At 36.2% G+C, this 13,192-nt stretch overlaps 1 long non-coding RNA gene across 1 annotated transcript; it reads right to left on the bottom strand.

Moving 5' to 3' along the window:
• Window positions 1-7,315: 7,315 nt before the first annotated feature.
• Window positions 7,316-8,147, bottom strand: LOC146883877 (uncharacterized). The gene is made up of 2 exons (XR_014984537.1): window positions 8,010-8,147; window positions 7,316-7,931 (listed from the first exon to the last, which is right to left on the bottom strand). It is a non-coding gene; the product is annotated as an uncharacterized LOC146883877 (long non-coding RNA).
• Window positions 8,148-13,192: the final 5,045 nt, after the last annotated feature.

Raw genomic sequence — 13,192 nt, 5'->3', positions numbered from 1 at the left:
TTTTTTTCGAAAACATGGAATGATTTGATTGAATAACCAATTTAGCTATCAGATTTTCCAAAACTGAATGATGAAAATAGAGAGCATTTTGTTTTTCTGAAAAATCTAATGGTTAAAATTAGTTTATAAATAAAATTATTATATTTTAAGCAAATGAATGTTTAAGTTGAAAGTATCTGTAATGTTGTTTCTTATTCGCCTCGTTCAACAACTTATTTATTGTAATTTTTGTTTAAGTGATGAGTGTTTTGAATGGACAAGATTAAAAAAATGACATTATTTAGATAGAAGAAAAGAGAATAAAAAATAGAAGGAAATAATTGAAAAGCTTAGAAATTTGATTTAATGCAACTTTTTCTTTATCTAGTCCATTTTTCTCCAAACTCCATTCTTTTCACCACCGTGTTCTACAAAAATTGTCACCTCCTTAAGTAATGTTTCTTTTCAGAGTCAACTTTTGCATCAAATATGATTTATTTTTTCTTTTCGTTGTTTCCACCACTTCATTCGCAATAAGTACCACATTCAACACATTTCTTCCTCCTAAAACAACGGAAATCGCTTCCTCCACTCCCACCATTTTTAACTGCATCATGTCGCACCGCTGCTGCAGAAGAAGAGACGGCCAACGTTGCGCCAAAAGAAGAAGAGAAAAAATATAGAAAAAAAAAAAAACTTGTTTCGGAAAGATTTTCTCAATATGTATTTCATGTGTTTCAGGAAAACTCTTTTCAAACATATTTTATGTGTGGATATTCCGGAAAACTCATTTCAAAAGGCATTTTGTGAGTGAGTTGTGGGAAGTTTTTTCAAAAATCTTATTTCGGAAAATTTATTCCAGAATACATTTCATATGTTTTAAAAATTGTTACAAAATATTTGTTTTCAAAATTTTGTTAAATTCCAAAAAGTTTCTTCCGGAAAACTTTCTTTCTCCACAAGGTAAAATGAATATTTTGAACGTTTTTGGGAGTGTGCGAAGAAATTATGGGAATGCAGGAAGTAAAAGCCTTAAACAAGTTTAATGTAATTATCAATAACTTTATGTAGCATCCTTTTAGCCTTTTAACTGATAATTTAGCCAGAATGTTGTATATAATGAGTGAAGTTGGTATGTATTCTCCCAATGTTCTTCGATGTCAAAGTTATAAAGGACGAATTTTCTTCCTGTAACATTTTTTTTTTTTAATATTTATGGAGTTCTTATACCATTATTAGAACATCCACTTTTATTAATTCCCAAAAGGATTCAATAAAATGGTTATAACCAACTAGGCTAGGACTCCAAAATTCTCGTATCACACCGGTTTGATTTAAACCTCTCAAAATTTATAAAAGGTTGATAAATGATTATAAAAATCTTCATTGTCTATCTTGCAAACTGATCAGAAGTTATTAAAGATAATAAAACAAGTTTCAATTCTAGTCCTTTAGTAGGTCTGACAATGCTAGGGAAGTAACCAAGTCTTTGCTACTATGAATAATCTTCATCAGCCTTCTTTTTTCATTTCTCCCATGAATCTTGTTTGCCATTGGTGCTGATTGAGTGTGCAAATCAAAGTCTGAAATGGATGTATCCTCCTCTTGTTTTATTTCCTGATTTTACTATTGTTCCTTCTCACAGTCCTTTCTAGGGTCAAATAGCAAGGTTTGGTTATGTTTTCTTCTTGAACAACCTTAAAAGCAATTTAGCATAACAAAGTATACACAAAGTAGATAATATAACTAAATCTATTAGTGTTATATTGTTAGGTCTATAAGGAGGGGTATCACCGGAGAGAACAAACACCAATGAGACCTGAGTCTAACCACATAAGGTATTGATATCACTCTCAATCCAAAACCTTAAAGCAATAGGTTTATGGGCCTTTATTCTTATATAGTGTTCTACTTTCTCATTTCTAGCCAATGTGGGACTTAGACTCACACTTGGATTCCTAACAATCTCTCCCTCAAGGGTGAGTCCCTTCAACCACATTGGTACACTCCCCCTCTAGCGGAAGCATTCCCAACCACGAGTGCTCCTTTTTTTGTCCTTTTTTGTACCACCGTTCTTCTTAACGGGACACACTTACCTAGAACCCTTGTCAGGAAGACTTTCAATACTAGGACCATACTGCACTCGTCTGAGCCGATTTTAACCATCAACTCTGATACCACTTGTTAGGTTTATAGAGGGAGTTTTACTGGGGAGATACAACACCAATGAGACCTGAGCCCAACCACATAAGAAATTGACACCACTCTCAATCCAAAACCTTAAGGCAATGGGTTTGTGGGTCTTTATTCTTATATAATGCTCTACTTTCTCATTTCTAAGCAATGTGGTTGAAGGGACTTACCCTTGAGGGGGAGATTGTTAGGAATCCAAGTGTGAGTCTAAGTCCCACATTGACTAGAAATGAGAAAGTAGAGCACTATATAAGAATAAAGACCCATAAACCCATTGTCTTAAGGTTTTGGGTTGAGAGTGGTGTCAATACCTTATGTGGTTAGGCTTAGGTCTCATTGGTGTTTGTTCTTCTTTTCTCTTCTATCACGTGAGATACATATGCCAAGAATCCTTTTAGCAGCTCCCAAGTCTTTCATGGCAAAAGACTCGCCAAGTGTCTTCTTTAACTTGTCAATTATGGAAATATCTTTCCCAACAATAAGCATGTCATCAACATATAATAACAGGATAATAAAGTGATCACTAGAAAAACTTTTAACAAAGACACAATGATCAGAAGTAGTCTTCTTGTAACCTTGCTCACACACAAAAGACTCAAGCTTCTTATACCACTGCCTTGGAGCCTGCTTCAAACCATAGAGACTCTTCCTTAGCCTACACACATAATCTTTCTTTCCTTCAACAAGAAAATCATTAGGTTGCTTCATGTATATCTCTTCCTCCAAATTACCATGAAGGAAAGTTTTCTTCACATCCATCTGTTCAACCTTCAAATCAAGAGTAGCAGCTAAACTTAGCACGGTTCTGATGGATGACATTTTCACCACAGGTGAGAAAATCTCATTGAAATCAACATCCTTTTTCTGTCTGAAACCTTTCACCATTAATCTGGCCTTGTACCTTGGAAGTGTAGAGTTTGAATCTTGTTTCACCCTGAAAATCCACCTAGTTTCCAATGCCCTTAGGCAATTTCACTAAGTCGTAAATGTGATTATCATGCAATTATTCAACAATATAATTTGATTATCTTAGCCAAATCCCCAACAACGACTAATTCAAATAAGTTTTAGCAAGTGTACTGGGTGTGTTTGTAGTATCAATCAAGTGTCTATCTATAGGGATTTATTAAGATATTCCAATATTCAAATCTGAGTTAGATTCGATAGAACAATGTTTGTTGTAATTTTAATAATTATCAAAAACATAACTAATTGAGTTTTTGAGGAATACAATAGTAAAAATGTGTTGAGGATAAATTTCATTTCACATTCGCCTGCTTCAATGCTATTGATCTTTATTTATTTAATATGCAGGTCATACAAATATACTGAGATTTCTCTAAGGTGATTCTAGATCCATTCCTAACATTTGGAGCCTAAGGACTTCAAATTAAAGTGATTCCTCAATTTCTGATTGAATGAATCCTTGCCTTAAGTGCAAGATTCTATATCCAGTTAGAGCCTTAGATCTGTTCATAGCATCTAAAAGCAAAAGGTGATTCGACTAGACCACAATTAAAGATTAGTTTTCCAACTCAATCTAAATCAGTGAGATAAGATGAGTGATCAATTCATCCAATCAATAAAGCATAAACCAAATCACAAACATTTGAATGAAATCGTATATGATTATTAAAGATGTAGCAATACAGAGAGTGGGGATCAATTACATCCAACCTCAACACAGGAGAGTTCAACTCCTCGTAATGATGGAAAATATTAGAAGCATTTGGAGTTGTTGTGTAAGACCGGTGAAATTTAATTAATTAATTAAATAATTAAATAATTAATTAATAAATGCGGTTAGTGGGAGACTTTATGGCATTTAATTCTGACATGTATGATGTGGAAAAGTATTAGCTTAAGTGGTTGAGAGTATATGGTATTGTGACAAGACTTAGGTTCGAGTCCTATGTATGCTATTTAATTTATAATTATTTTTAATAATTATGCTTGATCATGTTGAGTGGTAATATAATTATAGAACGGTAAGAATTGTCACGAAACATGAATTGGTTGAATGGTGGCTCATTGAATTGAATGTTGGAATGGTTATGGGTTTGAACCTTGATGGAACCAAATTAAACTTTCTTTTTGCCAAAATTTCCTTTGGCATGAAGGTGAAAGGGCAAGGAAGCCCTAGTAGCCAAAAGGGCTGGCAAACCATCATAAAAGGGTCATTGAATGACAATTAAACCCAATGTAATGATAATTTTCGTTTTGGGTCATTAAACCACCATTAAGGCTTGGTAATTAACCAATTAAGGGCATTGTGAGAGGGGAGAAAGGGTTCCTGAAGCTACCAAAACGTGAGTGTTGTAGAGAGGGTGTTTGAGTGCATGCAAGGAGAGAAAAGTGAAAGTGAGAAGGTGTCTTGAAGGAGGAATCAAGATCTAAGGCCTATTAGGATCAAGGACTCAAAACTTTGCACACTTTTGGAGCAAGGAATCCAGGTTAGGGGAACTGATTAATGTCGTTTTAATTGGTTAATAATTAAATGTATGTTGTATCATATGCTATTGCATGATCAATGTTTATTTTTGTTGAATTTCGCGTTTCTGGGAATTTTTCCAAAAACCGCCTGACGGGTGATGAATTGCTGTTAGGCAACACATGCAATTTTGCCTGTTTTGTTGGGTTCCTGATAGGATTCGCCTGACGGTGAGTTAGTGCCGCCAGGCGACGCAAGCCACGCCACCATATTTTCTAGGTTGATCATGAACTGCCTGGCGGTGAAGAACACCCACTAGGCGACGCTTTTTGTTATGGTTCGATTTTCAGGTTCTGCATGTTCTGGGTTGCTTTGGTTCGGTGTAAAAGGCATTTTAACAACATTTGGACCAAAAGGAATGGATTAACTGTGAAAATCCATGGTAGTGCGAGGGAATCAAATGAGATTGGCTATGAATGAATGTTAGGGTGGAGGAATTGGGTGTTTCAGAAATTGTATAACAAATTGCATAATAAACTACAAAATTATTGGATGAATTGTGATCCTAAACCTTTGAGTGGTGAGTATTGAGTCGAAATTGAAGGAAATCAGGATGGTTGGGCTGGTTGAGGTTCGCAGGCACAAGGGAAGGGCTGCTGGATTCCTGGAACTGCAGGAACCGCCTGGCGGTACCCAATTGGCCACCAGGCGCCATACCAGAGATGTGTGTGGTGTTCTGTTCACGAAAAACGTTGTTTTCCATACTTTTCGCACTACAGGAACCGCCGAGCGCTAGTTTTGTACCGCTATACACAACCTTCCTGATTTCTAGGCACTAGGCGCCACCATTTTTTTGGTTTGCGCAGTTTTCATAAAACTGCATTTTCCGGTTCGTTAACCGTCCGATTTAGGTGAAATTTTGACAGATGTTCCATAACATGTAGTTCTTCACTTTTAACGGTGGAAATTGGATTTGAGTGTTATTAGATAGAGATATACGTTACTCAATATTGCTGATTTTGGAGTCTTTGAAATACATTAATAAGCTCTTGATAATTTCAAGTAACTTCTAATGAAGCATGATTTGGTTATGTGGTAAGTCTCTATCAATTTGAATGTCCCTTTGGGTTAGTCACATGTGGAGAATTGGTTATTGGTGAATGCATGAATGTCAATATTAATTTGCATTGGTGCATAGGATCATGTGTTTACATTGTTAGAGTGCTGCTGCTTATAATTGTTTGAGCATGCGTTATTCATAAGTTAAAATTGAATGCTAGCATGAATTTAAAGGGGGAATATATATATATATATATATATATATATATATATATATATATATATATATATATATATATATATATATGAAATGTGAATAATTTTTTTTTACTTGTTCTGGGTGCTGAAAAACCAGTACTGCATAAGTACTGGTGTAGCGCCTGGCGGTGGTGTTTGACCGTTAGACGATGGCTACAAAACCTGTAGAAAAGTGAAGCGTGTTGCACCTGGCGATAGAGGTTGTCCCGCCAGGCGATACTTGTGGAAATAGTAGCATCAAAGGCACTTGGGGCCTGGCGGCACATGTCCCCCGACAGGTGGTCTGGAAGCCTTTTGCACTTGGCGACTCCTGTGGAGTGGCAGGCGATTTTTGATGAAGCAGACATTGTGTTTTGCCTGCTTTGGATGTGCGTGGTCTATGAGGCTTTGGGCGATATCTCAAGGGTCAGATGCTTGAGTATTCCTGGAGTTGTGGCTCAAGATGGAGGGTAACACAAGCATTCTCTGAGTTGTGGCTCGGAATAGCGAGTGTTCCCGCATGCATTCTACAAGTGGTGGCTTGTAGGTTGGTGTCAACACCCAATTTTGTTCGGGTAAAAAATAATAATAAGTTTTTTACTTTGATAATAATTAAGAGGAGGGAAAAATAGAAAAAATGAGCATTTATTTGAGTGTAGATATATTCCTACTTTTACTTTTGTCTCATATAAACTTTAATGTAATTTAATTTTGTTTTATTTTATTTGATCTTGTTTATTTTATTTATTTATTTATTATTATTTTTCTTTTAATTTTGATTTTGATTTTGATTTAATTTTAATCTTATTTTGTTTATTTTTATGTCGTTCTATCCTTCGTTTTTTTTTAAATAATAATAATAATAATAATGATGATGATAATAAATAAATGAAAACAAATGAAGATTGAAGTCAACTGCTGCATGTCCCTTCTCTTCCTCTCTCATGCAAGGATATTTGGTCAGCCTTCATACTTTGCCTCTTTTACGGGTTTTGACACAAAAAAGGAATTACTGTGAAGCCTGCGTCACCGCTGTCTTGGCACGGCAGACACGCGATCTTAGCATGGCAGTCATAGTATGTTAATAGGGTGGCTGAAAGGTAATCTGCTCAGGTTTTTGACTAATGGAAAAGAATTCAAACAGAGGAGACGTGAACAAAAAGGCAACAAAGAGGGAAGAGAGCAGGAGAGATCGGTGGGGGCACAAAGAGGAGATCTCTCGGGCTAGAGAAGGGAGAGGAGAGAGTGAAGGAGAGCCCGCAAAGCACCTGCACAAGTCAAAGCTAAAGGAAGCCCTGAGAGGTAAGCTTCAACACATAAATACTTGAGTGAGCATGATGAAACGGTGTTGTATTTTGCCTCCTATGCTTATGCTTGAATAACATGTCGGGATTGTGTGTGAGATTTGCTGCATCATTTATTTGGAACCTGATTCATATATGTCGAATGCATGTTGTTGTTGGAATGCTAGGAAACATAGTATGCATTAATAATAGTTTCCCCTATCATATCACCTACCATAACACGACCAGTAGTGCTTTACCTTCTAACCCACCACACTCACTTCCCAACCGAACCCCACAGGCACAACTTCCCTCTATTCATCCAACTTACACAAAATAACAGAAAATAAAGAACCACCGCACCATTCATCACCACATAGCCAACCATAACCAAATACCAAGCTCCTCAACCCATCATCCAACCTTAAATTCATCCTCCCCTGCAACCAATAAAACATGCAACCAATAAAACAAAAAAGAAGATCCATTCACGTTTTCATCATATGTGAGACCCCAATTCCTTCGCATTTCATCCACTCATAACCACCACAACCATTTTCTTTTTTGTCCTCATTTCCAGCTTGTTCATGAATACCTCCATTCTCCATCCCCTGTTAACCTTTCACCATACTCACTCCCACCAACACGCAATCTGCACACAAAAATAAGCCAGAATCCATCTCGACCTTCATCTTCATTCACAGATACAAGACCAATATTTTCTTCTTCATTCTTCCATCACCTTCAACCTGCAATCAGAAAAATCAGTCACACTTCCCTACCACTCTTCATTTTCTGTTAAATATCGAACGACACCAAACTCTCACATTTTTCCTGATCACATACATCCAATCAGAAGCAGAAAACCAAGAGAAGAGGTGGTGACGAGCCACAGAGTGTGGTCGCGTGAACGGAGGAGTGATGGTCGCGTGGTGACGAGCCGCGGAGTCCTCGCGCACCAGCGGTGTCGACGATTCCCTCGACGGTGACGGCAGGACCGACGACGACCTTGAGGCGGTCTTGGTCGTGGTGGCCAGAGAGTTGGTTCCCAAGGCAGTTACGGATCCAGTCGTGGTGGCTGGCGTGGTGGTGGCGAACCGCAAAGGCAATGGTGCCTTTCTCTCTCACGGAAGAAGAGAATCAAGGATTGGAGATGGGTGGACGACCAGCGGTAGCTGGAATCGCTAACGGTAGTCTCTAGCGGGCAGGGTCACGCAGCCGCGAAAGGGATTGGTGCTGTCATGTGGTCACACGAAAGGGATTGATGGCGTCTCTCGCCGGTCGTCAGACGAGCGGTGGTGGCACCTGCTGCTGGAACTCCATGGAAACCGATCGCATGAGATGATCGAGGAGGAGGCTGCTATAGCTTCGTTTTAGAGAGTCTGCGTTAAAGATGAAGAAGAAACCCTCGTGGTTTCTATTTTGCAGAATAATTCTCTTCATCTTTGTGCACCCCTTTTTAATCTTGCACCCCTATGTTTTATTTTACTTGGTTGTCTCCATTTCGCTTGTGCACCCCTTGCATGTTATTTCCACTCCCCTTGCTTTGTTATTTTTGTTTTGGGCTCTATTGCTTGCAAAAACCACTGTTCTTCACTGGATACTTCGTGCACCACCATGTTTATTGACCTCACTCCCTATGCGTTTTTATTGTCACTTTTGGGCTTGTTTTATATTCTACTTGTTGCACTCCCATTTTTATTGTACACACCTGATTTACTTCATGCACCTCAATATTACTCATGCACCCTTTTATTTTTGTTTCTCACTTTTATCTCTTTATTAATTCCACCTTTTCTATTTTATTTTATTTTTTTTCTTTTTTCTTTAAAAAGAATAAAATATTTGGAAATTATAAAAATACAAAAAAGGTTCTCTTTTTCTTTATTGTGTCTGTCTGGTCGCTCGCACCGTGTGACACTTATTTTTTAAAAATACCAAAAATATTTTCTTTTCTTTTCGTGTCTGTCCGGCTGTTTGCGTCATGTGACATCATTTTTCAAATAATCTCAAAAACACCATAAATGCAAAAACTTCAAAAATACAAAATATCAACATTTTCAAACAAATGAGTTTCTTAAGAACTACGTGATCCTTGATTCTCCACTGTGAGATACGTAGGAGCAAGACCAGTCCTTGTCAGGTTCACCTCCAAAAAAATCAAATAATTTTCTTAATTGTTTTTTCAAATATCTTTTAAAGAACTACGTAACCCTGATTTCTCATTTTGAATGAGAATACGTAGGACCAAGGTCAATCCTTGTCGGGCCTAAAAAATTTAAAAAATACATTTTGTTTCTTTTAGCATTTTTGTCTTATTATTTTTGGGGAAAATTAATATTCTGAAAACCACATCAACTTTGCCTTTTTAATTAAAGGTACCGTCCTTGGGCGGGCGTTGTAGGGTGCTAACACCTTCTCTGCGCGTAACCGACTCCCGGATCCAAAATCTAAATCTGGTTTTTCGCAGACTTGTCTTATTTTTATGGTTTTGCATAGTTTTCCAAAATAACTATGGTGGCGACTCCAAATCTCTTTTTAAACCCATTTTCTTCGTTTTCTTTTTAGGTTAGTCGTCCCGTCGCGATTCCGGTTGCGATAGTTGGACAGTAACGATAGCTTGAGATTATCAACCAAAGACGTAGAACATGGATTACATGGTGGTGGCCATGTGATATGAGATCAAAGGATGAGGATTCTTGGATTGTGTGTGTTTTGTTATATAAATTGATGCATATGTTTTATCTTGTTAGCTCACCCTATCTACTTGTGTTTGGCGATGATCGTGTACGCGGTACACGGGAGCAGTCGATGTTGCAAGTGGATCTGGTGAGGCATAGAGTCGGAGCGGGGCTAGTTGGGAGAGGACTTTCTCAGAGTTTTATATTTTGAGTTTTTAAAGAATTTGTAATATTTCATATTACTACCCGTAGACATTATAATTGAGTTTTAAATTTTATGGATTTAAGTTAACTTCGGATGTAATAAAAGTTTTATATTTTCCATGTTTTGGAAAATGGAGCTTATTAAATGAGCACTTAATATTATTATCTTATTTTATTAAGTAAATTCATAATATCCGGATGAGATGTTACATGTTGCGCCTCCCCTATGTCTCTAGACAAGATATTCCAATTTACTACAAAGAGAATGCCTAAAGAAGCTATGAAAGTGATATCTAAAACAAAGATGATGCTCTGTTTTTATAGAGTTCCAGGTCAGCGCTCAACTTTATCCAGTTGATGCTCAACAACAAAGGTTTCCTCTCAAGATGGGTTTTCTTTCTGACTTAACGTTCTAGTGGCCAATACTTGAAGGTACCACCCTTGGAGGGTTTCTTTGATGGCTTAACTCCATAATCTGGTATTCTAGGTCTCTTTATGTTGAGGGTTTTCTTGTGTGGCTCAACACCAAAGCGTCATTGCCCCACTACAAGGTCAAAGCTTGAATTCTTTCTTTGTTGCCAGAGTGCTCAGTGCCAATTTCTATGGCTCAACTACACCATAATTAGTTTCTCCAAAATCCATTGAAATACATCAAATATCATTAATTTCATAATTATCTTTAGTAAACATTCGCTTAAGTCCTCATTTTGATCTTGGGAGTTCGATGCGGATTTTATTGGAATGCGGGTTTATGAAGTTTTATGAGTCATATTACGATATGGAATATTAGGGATCATTTAATTACAATATTAAATATTATGAGTTTCAGAAATTTGTAGAGATTGTGAAAATATGAGATATGAGATGTAAGAGATCTGTTACCAGAGGAACTTGCTATTTTATTTTATTCATATGAGTGAGTTGAGAGATTCTCCTTATTTACCATCAAATTAATTAAATCAAGCTAAAAGTGTGTTCTTCACCCTTAATTGCATCCTACATAATGGTCAATCGGTAACCACATGTGAACGAATTGAAAATAGTTGTCAAATAACTACGTGATTTTTTTCTGAAAATAAAGTCACAAAATTATTTATCCGAGAATTTTTCTTTTCTAAATGCGAATTTAGACGGGATACAGACTTAAATAAGTGCGGACTTAAACGAATGTTTACTGTACTTCACTATACCTCATTTTGTAATATTAAGCTAAAAGGGTTGAATCAATGGATAAAATGAACAATTCATGCATTATAAGTGTTAAAATCACGTGGAATTTTAATTAGTATAGACACTTATAACTCTACTATCAATTCTTTCAAACCTAAGAATATAACAACATGGACATTTGATTTTAGAGCTACTGACGACATTTCTTATTCTCTTAATAATTTCTTTTCGTACAAGAAAATTAGTCATTTAAATGTTAATCTTCTTGATAGAACTAAAGTTACTGTCACTCGTATGGAACTAGTTAAATTAAATAAAAGTTTACTATTTAAAGATGTGTTGTCCATTCCTTTTCTCATATAATTTAATATCTATTTTCAAATTAGTTTCTTCTTTTCTTTGAATATTGAAATTTTCTTCAACCTAGTTTTTGTGTGATTCAGAATCAAAAACTCAAAGAGAAGATTGGTATATAGTTGATAGTATTTATGACCTTTATGTGTTTAATATTCCAAATAATTATATTTATTCTATTGCTATCATTCAAAATTGTAATACTATAAACAATAACCTTTGGCATGATAGATTATGACACTTATGTGATGAATTAGCTATATTTAAACAAAAATATCTTTACATTCATAATGCTAAATCTAATTATTGTAATGTTTTTCATCTTGCAGAACAGAGAAAATCACCCTATCTTTATAGTATTTCTCATGCTAGTAAACCCTTTAATTTTGTACAAATTGACATTTGAGAACCTTGCTTTGTTTCTTCTTTGCATGGTCATAAGTATTTTCTTACCATTGCTGATGATTATTCACATTCCACATGGTTATATCTTATGCATAACATGTATAACAATGAATATGAGTTTAACATGAATAGTCATTTTGAATATAAGGGAATTATACATAAAAAATTTAGTTGTGTATAAACTACTAAGAAAAATGGAATTGTAAAAAGATAATATCAACATCTCTCTAATGTTACTTGAGCTTTAGTAATATATCTACACAATTTTGGTGTTATGTAGGGAGCAAGTGTATCCTCGAATTTGGACACCCATTGTTGGTATTGATTTTGGTAGGGAGTTTGTCTTTGTGAGTGTAATGTCCTAACCGGAAATTACTTATTTAAATTAAGAAAACAAAATAATATACGTAAAACCTCATTTATTAATAACTTCTTTTCCCAAAACGTGGGAAAAGTTAAAAGAAAAACCAAAATCAACGCGCCAATAATAATTAAAATTCATGGCGTTCAATAATTACAAATATAATCCAGTTCTCCAAAACCATTACAAAATAGTTCATAAATAAAGCTGGTAAAAGCCCCATGACTGTTCCCCACTCCGTCTCTACGCATCCTCACGCTCACATGCATCAACCTCTGCTCCCATGTAACAAGTTACATGATCATCGCCAATCACACACAAATAGGGTGAGCTCATTTAAATAAATCAAACAAATATAACAGTAAATACAACATCTCAAGATTATAACCCGGGTTAGTATTTTCTCTATTTTCTTCGTTCCTCAATTTTTCACCTTTAATTTAGACGTCTATCATTTCTATGCCCTTTGAGTGAGATCAACGATCGATCTTTGCTGCACGAGTGTCTACTTGCCCCTCCGACTATAGGCCACCACTTGATAGTTCACACGTGGGAATAACTTTGCCACAACATCTCACTGCGACACCAAGTGGAGCTCCCCAAAACGAACATAAGTTCGTAGTTGTTCCCAGACTACCAAAACTCTATCAGATGCACTGAAGAGGACAATCATCTGAAACCTCGCCGTACGAGCCACAACTTGTATACTCCACTAGACTTCCTAAACCACCAGGCTACAACCTAGAGTGACCACGTGTTACCCCAATACAAGATACACTCGTAAATGAGCCCCCAGCCAAAGCATCATATAAAAAACATCACCCAAAGATGTATA

The sequence above is a fragment of the Vigna unguiculata genome, chromosome 9 (assembly GCF_037176805.1).
Source record: "Vigna unguiculata cultivar grain cowpea cultivar isolate G323 ecotype 2 chromosome 9, ASM3717680v1, whole genome shotgun sequence".
In the NCBI taxonomy this organism is placed as follows: domain Eukaryota; kingdom Viridiplantae; phylum Streptophyta; class Magnoliopsida; order Fabales; family Fabaceae; genus Vigna; species Vigna unguiculata.
Note: the sequence above shows the minus strand (reverse complement) of the source record. Positions and strands in the feature narration are given on the sequence as shown.